General features: G+C 50.9%; 1 long non-coding RNA gene across 1 annotated transcript in view; it reads left to right on the top strand.

Annotated features, from left to right (window-relative positions):
• The window catches only part of LOC110387771, a 5,316-nt gene continuing 2,066 nt past the window's right edge, over positions 5,102 to 8,351 (top strand). Inside the window, exons 1-2 of the long non-coding RNA XR_002432720.1 lie at positions 5,102 to 5,407; positions 6,973 to 7,082. This is a non-coding gene — a long non-coding RNA (uncharacterized LOC110387771). The remainder of the gene's footprint in view (positions 5,408 to 6,972; positions 7,083 to 8,351) is intronic.

The following is an 8,351-nucleotide window of genomic DNA, read 5'->3' as shown; positions in this document are numbered from 1 at the left end:
GAAAACAGAAGTTATCGAGTGCTCTGCTAATGGACATTTCCTTCCAGAGTATCCCCTCTCGGGCTTTGCGGGGGCACAGAGGCTGCTCTCAGTGGGGGAAACCAAGGGAGCCGTGCCAAGGCTGGGAAATGTGCTGAGGAAGGAGGCTGCAAGGTGAGCACCAGGCCCCGTTTCCAGCCTGGCTGTGACACTTCAGAGGGTGCTGCTGTTCTCTGGGGGGGCCCAGACCCCCCACCAGCCCCATACAGATAGCCACGCTTTGGGAGCAGTGCGAATCCCAGGCCATCAAGGGGAAGATATCATCTGAGGTGAACTTGAAAACGACTTGAAGTGGAGAAGGGAGATTTCAGCCAACCTGAGCGCTGGACAGGGTTTAAACCTTGTGGAAGGAGATGATGCATTGGTGCTGAGACTGGATTTCTCTGGCTCAATGAAGCTGATATTGGAAGGGGCAGAGCCCTGAGCCCTTCGTCTCTGCTGTGGAGCCCCAACCGAAGCGATGCACTCCTCGAGGAGCAGCAAACTGTTTAATATTTAAACCCAAAAAGCCCAGGCAAAGCTGCTTTTCTTTTTTATTTATTCTTTTAATTAAATGCCAATTAGAAAGGAAGAGAGAGAGAGAGAAAAAAGGCATTAAACACTTAAATACACACTACACCCAGGTTGCTCAAAGTTGTTACGAGCTAATGAGCTACTTAAGTGATCATTTGAAATTCCATATCAAACAATTCATAATCTGCCCCAAAACTGGCGGCTCAGTGAGCAGCGATCAGCAGTGCCTGCCCTAAGGCCGCTGCCTGTGGGCTCAGAGTTTCCCCCTGCACGTCCATGTGAACCTTGTGTCGAGAGCTGTGGGACTGGGCAAGAAGCAGTATTTTCTGGCCAGAGCTGCAACCAGAAGAAAGGTCATTGGCAGGAGCTCTGTTGGTGATTTTTCATGTTTCCATGCTGAGGGTTTGCTGTTTCCTTGCTGCATGGCTCTTCTGCTGCTCCTGGCTTCGACAGTGCTGGTATCTGCTGCCCACCCTGCCACCTCCCTGACCTGAGGGTGTTCAAGAACCATGTAGATGTGACACTGAGGGACATGGGTTGATGGGGACGGGTGGATGACTTGTTGATCTTAGGACTCTTTTGCAGCCTTAATGATTCTGTGACCTGACAAGCTGGTGCCATCCATCTCATGTCATTTCAGCCCCAGATGAAGTGTGATGGTGACATTGGATATTCACCAAGAAAGGGTTCAGCCCTTCTGTGCACCTTTTCAGGGCTGGAAAAGTTTTCTCTGCATTTCCTTCAATGGAAAGTGCTGCCCAATTGATTAAATCTTGTACATGTGTCTATCTGCATCCATCTGAACCCCGCACATCTGCCCCCGGCACCACTCCGTGAGCTCAGGGTTATGAGGGCAGACTGGGGAGCCCCATCCATAACCCGTAACACCGCCGTGCCTAAGGAACAATGCATTAATTAGAGGCAGCGATTCAACCTCCACTGTAATCAATTCCGGCAGTGCCCGCGCTGCCTGCACATCCGACAGCCTCTTCCACTCCCTTCTGCAAGATTTATTAATTATCAATGCTGGCTCCGGCGTGGCATGCAGAGGAGAGCAGGAGCGAGGAGGTGGTATCGGCGGCGGAGATCTGAGAGACGTCTGAAGGGGATTGGCATGTGCAGGAGACAGCCTGCCTCCTGGGGACTCGCCCGGTGATCTTTTTTCCTCCCTTCCTCCTGCTTTTCTTTTAATTAGTGGAGCCGGCGTGATGCTCTGCTTGGACAGCAGAGAGGAGGGTGCGTGGCAGCAAGCAGGGGCTGGTGGGTGCGTGCAGCATCTCCTGCATCCCATCCCCTCACCCAGGGGGGCACAGGGCAATGCCTCGTGCCCGGGACAGCTCCAAACCCATGGCCCCAGGAGCTGGGTGGCTCTGTGTAGACCCTCCCCACTCACCCATAACCTCAGCCTTGCCGACCGGTAAGCCCTGATCTTTCCATCTATGGGTGAAGCGTGGCGATTTCCAAGCCTGCCAGCTGATGCCAGCGGATGACCTTGTGGTTTTATTGATCTCTTCTTTCTTGCTGGTGCTGGGGAAGCCATGTTTCCAAGCCTGCCAGCAGCAGCTGGAGGAGGCGGGTTGGAGTGGGAGCGGAGAGCTGGGGGCAGTTCTGCCACTCGGGCTCACAGCCCATGCTGTACCCCAAGCTGGTTTTTCTATACTATTAGAAAAAAATACAAACCCAGTTATTTCTATGCCCCTTTGCCCTGCCGTGTTCTCCCTCCCGCTGTGTGCAGGAGGCACTGGGGGCTGCCCCCATTGTGCTCCCCTGGGTTGGCACAGCACAGCACACAGCACCAGCACCGGCAGCCATGGGCACAGCGCTGTATTAGCATCTGCATGTGTGCTAATAAGGAAACATCATTTCAAACTTCAGCCCTCATTTGCTGGCTACAAAACAGCAAAACAAAGCGAGTGAGAGAGCGTGAAGGGGGAGTATGTTCTAAATGTGCCTGGGAGGATTCAAAGACACTTTAAAGTGGGGATGTGGTCTGGGGAAGAGTCTATTTTCAATGCAGATTTGTTTTTGTTTGAATTAGTTGATGCTTATTTTAAGCTCCTGTGGCACGTTGTCATCTCCGGATTGCTTGTTTTCCTGTGCCAAAGTCAACCTTAATTTTTTTCCCTCCTTTCAAGAGGAACCCACGATTTTCCCTCTGTTGCACAGTACATCAGATGGGCAGGACAGACCCAGCTTCTCTAAGCAATGCTGACAAGATTACCTACTGATTGCTGGAGTAGAATGTTGCATTCCAACTAAAGCTGGGGCAGATGGCGGAGGAAAGCGCTGGAAACTTGTCACTAATTTCTAGTGAAGGACAAACCTCTCGGGGATCGCGGGTTCGCTCTGGGTAAGCTGGGGAAGTTTGGCTGCGTTGCTAGCGCTCATCCCGTGCATCTGCAGTGGGGAACATCCCTGCACCTTGAAATGGGGGGATGGACAAATCTGGGCCCCCTGCAGCCTACGTTGGCACCCACCTCCAGCACGTTTGCCTTCAGCAGTGGGTAAACGCTGCCTTCACATCTGCACAAAAGGGGTCAGCGGGTTTAAGCGCAGCGTGGATGACCCCCAGGGATATCCTGTGTAGCCTGGGAACGCTTCTCTTTCTTTTTGTATCAGGAGACTTGGAATGGGAGCCCTTGTGAAACAGCAGCGGGTATTGCTTATCCCTGAGGGGGCTCAGCACCTTCCCAGAGAAGAACAAACAGAGTGGGAGGAGGGCTGCAAACACGGGTCTGGCCGTGATGCTGCAAGGAGAGCGCAAGCAACACATGAAGTTCCCAAGTGCTTGGGTATGAGGCTTGTGCCACCTGCCCAGCTCAGGAGAGGTGGAGCTGGGGACTGCACAAGAGCAATCTGCCTCCTCAGGGAGCAGCAGCAGGGCTGGCACCACTCCCACTGCAGGCTGGAGTCTGGGAATTGCAGCTCATCCCCTCCCCAGGAGCTGGTGGCAGAGTGACACTGACTTGGGCTGAACAGGACCCAGTCCGAAAGATCAGATATTAGCTAATTAGCTAATTAGTTTCTTATCAGCAGCTAATGGCCAGGAACTTCACCGGCATCTGTCGCCATCACTGGCAGGTGGGGCAGATGCTGAGGACATGGCACCGAAGCAGAGCTACTGACAGAGCATCCTGGAGCATCCCGCTGCCCCGCGCTGCCCCGCGCTGTGGGTCCCTCTGCTTTTGTTTTTGTGCTCTGCGCCGGTGCCTTTGAAGACGGGCACACCATCAATTATTCAGTGCAATAAATAAAGCTCTTGACCTTTCCTTGAGCTTGCCCCGAGACACTCCTACACTGGGGCTGCTCGCTGGTGTCATTACTTCGGCTGTGCCGTTTCTCATCGTGCTTTCATCCTGCCATGTTTTCTTCTCATTAATCACCACAGAAAAGGTCCAGGGCGCACGAGAAGCCCCCCGGGTGCCGAACCCATGCATCCCTGGCTCTGCTCAGCCCCCGGGACCCTCCCGGCCACCAGCGAGATGCCTCTTGGTCTCTGGCTGCTGTCACTTCCTTAGATTTCAGCTCAATCATTTCTGAAATGTGGAGCTGTAGCTAAAACGCCTTTGCAGTTTAACAGGATTTTTCACAGCCTACACAGCAGAGGCTAGAGTTGCTCATCACCTGCTGTTGTAATCTGCACCGTTAAGCCTCCAGCTCTATACAGAAAGCTTAACTTTGCTTTGCTTATTTGCCTTCTCTATTCCCTCGCATCCGGCAGCCATATTTCAGGGAGGAAAAGTTAATCTTTTTTTCCCCTGACTCCAGACAAAGGCATTTCAAATGAGATACAAATTGCTGATGAAATTATTGGCTTTGAGCCCCATCTGGGAAAGGCCCACTTAAAAGAGCCCCTGCTAAAGGGAAGAAAGCCATTTTCTGCAACTCTGACTGCGCTCTGCCAAGAATCACAGAATCACAGAATGGTTTGAGTTGGAAGGGACCCTCCAAGGCCGTCTGGTGCCACTCCCTGCAATGAGCAGGGACACCCACAGCTCCATCAGTGCTCAGAGCCCCATCCAGCCTGACCTTGGCTGTCTGCAGGGACGGGGCACCACTATGTCTCTGCTTAACCTGTGCCAGTGCCCTACCAGGGGCTGAGATGCTCTCCCTGCAGCTTCACAGCCAGCAGCAGGCAATGGGATCCCCCTCTGTCCCTGCAAAGCCCAATGCACAGCGCATCTCCAAAGCTGCGTTCAGGGTGGGCTGTGCAGGACACTCCCTTCCTTACGGCTCATTATGAATGCCGTCCTCAAAGATAAATGTACAACTTGATGTAGAGGTATGCTCTCTGGCGAAACTGAAAAGTTATAGATGTTAGCTTTGTAGCTTTATGAAAGTGCTTTCTTATGGAACCTGAAATGACCAAGATTAGATTGAATTAATATGTACAGTTTTTTTACAAAGATTTCTAGCAGAAGCATTTCATAAAAATGCAAATCTCAGCTGAGATTTATAATTAGTAGAGATATGTCTGGAGCTCACAAATTATCAGCAAAGCCAAGCTCTCCACAGATAATTGCATGGGGCTGTGCTCAGCATCTGATGGCATCCTCTGAACTCTGCTGCCAGCTCAAGGGCAGCGCAGGGTGCTCCAGGCACAGGCATGGCATGTGGGAGCCCTGCAAAGTGGGATGCAAGGGGATATCACAGAGCACCTGCTGGGAGGAAGGAGAGGAAGAGGAAGAGGAGGGGCAGATGGAGATCTTGTGATGCAGTTGTCCTGATGCTTTCACATGCTCCTCCTCCTTCTGGGGTGTGGGAGTGGAAACCTGCTGTGCTGGGAGCTGCTGGCTGGGGTGAGAGGAGCAGAGATGCAGTGCTCTGGGACAGTTCATCCTGCTGACATGAATCTGTAGGTATTGGTTTTTCCAGCTTCTTGTGATTTCCTGACACTAGGTGAAGAACTGCAAAGATATGTTGTTACAACTGCTGTAAAGTTTTTGGGGAAGGGCAGCAAGCCTCTGTGGCAGCACAACTTGTCGTAGGATATAGAATCATGGAATCATAGAACGGCTCAGGTTGGAGGGGACCTCAAAGCCCACCCGGTGCCACCCCCCGGCCATGGGCAGGGCTGCCCCACACCAGCTCAGGCTGCCCAGGGCCCCATCCCACCTGGCCTTGAGTGCCTGCAGGGATGGGGCACCCACAGCTCTCTGGGCAGCAGTGCCAGCGCCTCACCGCCCTCTGAGGAAAGGATTGCTTCCTCACATCTCACCGACATCTCTCCTTTCTTAGGTTAAATCCATTCCCCCTTGTCCTTTTCTTCAGGCAGCACTGGGCACGTCCAACTGTGAGCTTTCATTTCTCTTCCATTCTGTCTCTGCCATTTCTTCTGGAGGCCAGAAGGAGACCCTGGTGGAATATTAACTCCGTGGTCGCTGAGTGATTATTTATTGCAATCATTGCTTACGGGTCCTTTGACTCGTCTCTGTTAATTAGACTGCAGGGTGTAATAAACGTGATGGAAGGCGCCCAGGCAGGGCTGGGGATGCTGCAGTGTGCGGAGCAGCCGCTGTGCTGGGTGCAGCCTCGCGGGCAGCCAAGCCTTGACCTCATCCATCCAGCAAAGGGCAGGAGAGGCTTACAAGTCTGAAATTGTATTAAAAGGGAGAGCTGGTGCTGAACAGCGTGGCCCTGCTGGAAATGAGTTCACGCTCCCAGAGTGCCTTCTTAGAGTTCTCCCAGTGCCTGGCCTTGGGGCACTGAAGCCTGGTATCCAGATGCTCACCATGGCTCTGCCTGGACAGTTACCTGTGCCCAGGCCACTCATTTCAGCACAGCAGAGGTCTGGCCCCATGGTGTGAATGGTGGCACACACAACCCAAGGGCATGGCGAGGTGGGAGGCAGTGGGCACACAGAGCTGCCCCTGACCCGCTCCTGCGCTACATGCGGAGATATTAGGAAAGGAAGGAGAAATGAGCTCATTTAAATGGCATTGCAACCCCCAACCAGGGACTCCTGCCGAAGCAGGCTGTGCGTAGTGCGCTGCGACGAGAGCTGAGAGCAGCTCGGCTCCAGCAGTTATTTAAAATTTAAACCCACAAATTAAACAGGTTCTTTTTTATAATGATAGAGTCCGTGTCCCGGGTCCCCAAGCACCTCTCACTCCCAGGCAGCTGAAATACTGCTCTCCATGAGCAGCCTATGGGTTCTAGCATCCCCATTGCTCACACATGTCCCTGCTCGTGGCCGGGTGCTGCCTGCCCTTGGGTTGGGTATTGCTGAGCCCCCCCGTGCCCCCCTAAGCCTCAGTGGTGCCACGCAGAGCTCAGGTCAGCCGCAGTCTCAGCTGACTCCCGCTTTGAGTTTTAACTTCAGTTTTTAAATTATCACTCAAAGCAAAGCCGTGGTGAGAGGAGAAGAAGTCCTGACATTTGTGTCACAAAAGGAAACCTTTTTTCCTTTCTTCTTTAAAGGCTGGCTTTTCTCCTGCCGCTACCTGTTGCTCTGAATGGATTCGGTGAAAGGAAGCTTTGGGATGGCAACACTGAAATTCTAAGCCCTGCAAGAAGAGCAGACGTCACAGGTGAGAGATGTGCGTGTCTTACAAAACAGAAAAAAAATTAGGCATCATTAAGAGCAGCAAGCTTCTCTCTCTGCAATTTAATGATGCAAGGCAGTCTGCATAGCACAGCTGTCCCTCCACGCAGCAGGGCAAAGCAGAGCTCTGAAGTCACGGTGAGGCCAGGAGGAATTTTCCTATTGATATTTTCCTGAAGAATTAGTGTTTTGATTTAATAAATAAGCTGATGGAGTATGTCTTTGTCCCTAAAAGTGTGCGGTTTTACCTCAAAAAGGCAAACAAAAAGGGACGTTTTCTTAATCCACAGCATTCCAGCTCCAGTAGCCCCTGGACTGTATTTTTGGGTTGTCACGATCATTTTTGGGAATGAACATGCCCATCTCTCATTCCATCTTCGCTACTGTGGTGAGAACTCCTTCCCATGAGGTGCCAGCTCTTGGGGAGGGTTCAATAACCATGGGTTCAGCACAGGGAGCTTTGTGTTTGTTGAACGATGCAACACAACTTAGGGCAAAACCGAATGAGACAGAAAGGGGAGTAAAAAAGCTATTTTATTTCAGTGCAAAACTGTCCACTTTAAATACCCTTTTTATTACTTTATCTGCATAGTAATACTAATAATAGATCTTGTTGGCAGTTCTAATGAGGCCGGAGAATATAAAGTTTCCAATAAAGTTAATTGTTGCCTTTAATATTCTCATACATTTTTAGATGGTAAATCTTTTAATGGAAAAAACACCGATTTTTCTTCCATTATGCATTCAGGACTGGTCCATTCCTTGGCGGGCCAAAACCATGTGCTTGGCCGGGCCAGTTACTGGACAACAGAAAGGAAGTCAGCCCTGAGTTTTATTTAAACCATCCATTAGGGAACAGCTTGAAAAGTGTTTCAAAACACCTTGAAAAGGTCCTTTCTAGGGGTGAAATTAAAGATTTTAAGTTTATCTGAAGGGGAGTTTCCTGCACCAGGAGAAAAACCTCTTGGTATCCAGCTTGCCTGGGCACAGGAGTGGAACACCTGTGTGTTGTCAGTGCTGGGATCTGCTCTGATGTGCTCTGCTCCTCTTCCTCTTCTTCCTCTTTGTGCTCCTTACTCTTCATCTTCTTCATCTTCTTCATCTTCTTCGTCTTCTTCCTCTTCTTCCTCTTCTTTTTCCTTTTCTTCTTCTTCTTCTTCCTCTCTTTTCTTTTCTTTTCTTTTCTTTTCTTTTCTTTTCTTTTCTTTTCTTTTCTTTTCTTTTCTTTTCTTTTCTTTTCTTTTCTTTTCTTTTC

This window comes from Numida meleagris, chromosome 23 (genome assembly GCF_002078875.1).
Source record: "Numida meleagris isolate 19003 breed g44 Domestic line chromosome 23, NumMel1.0, whole genome shotgun sequence".
NCBI lineage: Eukaryota > Metazoa > Chordata > Aves > Galliformes > Numididae > Numida > Numida meleagris.
Note: the sequence above shows the minus strand (reverse complement) of the source record. Positions and strands in the feature narration are given on the sequence as shown.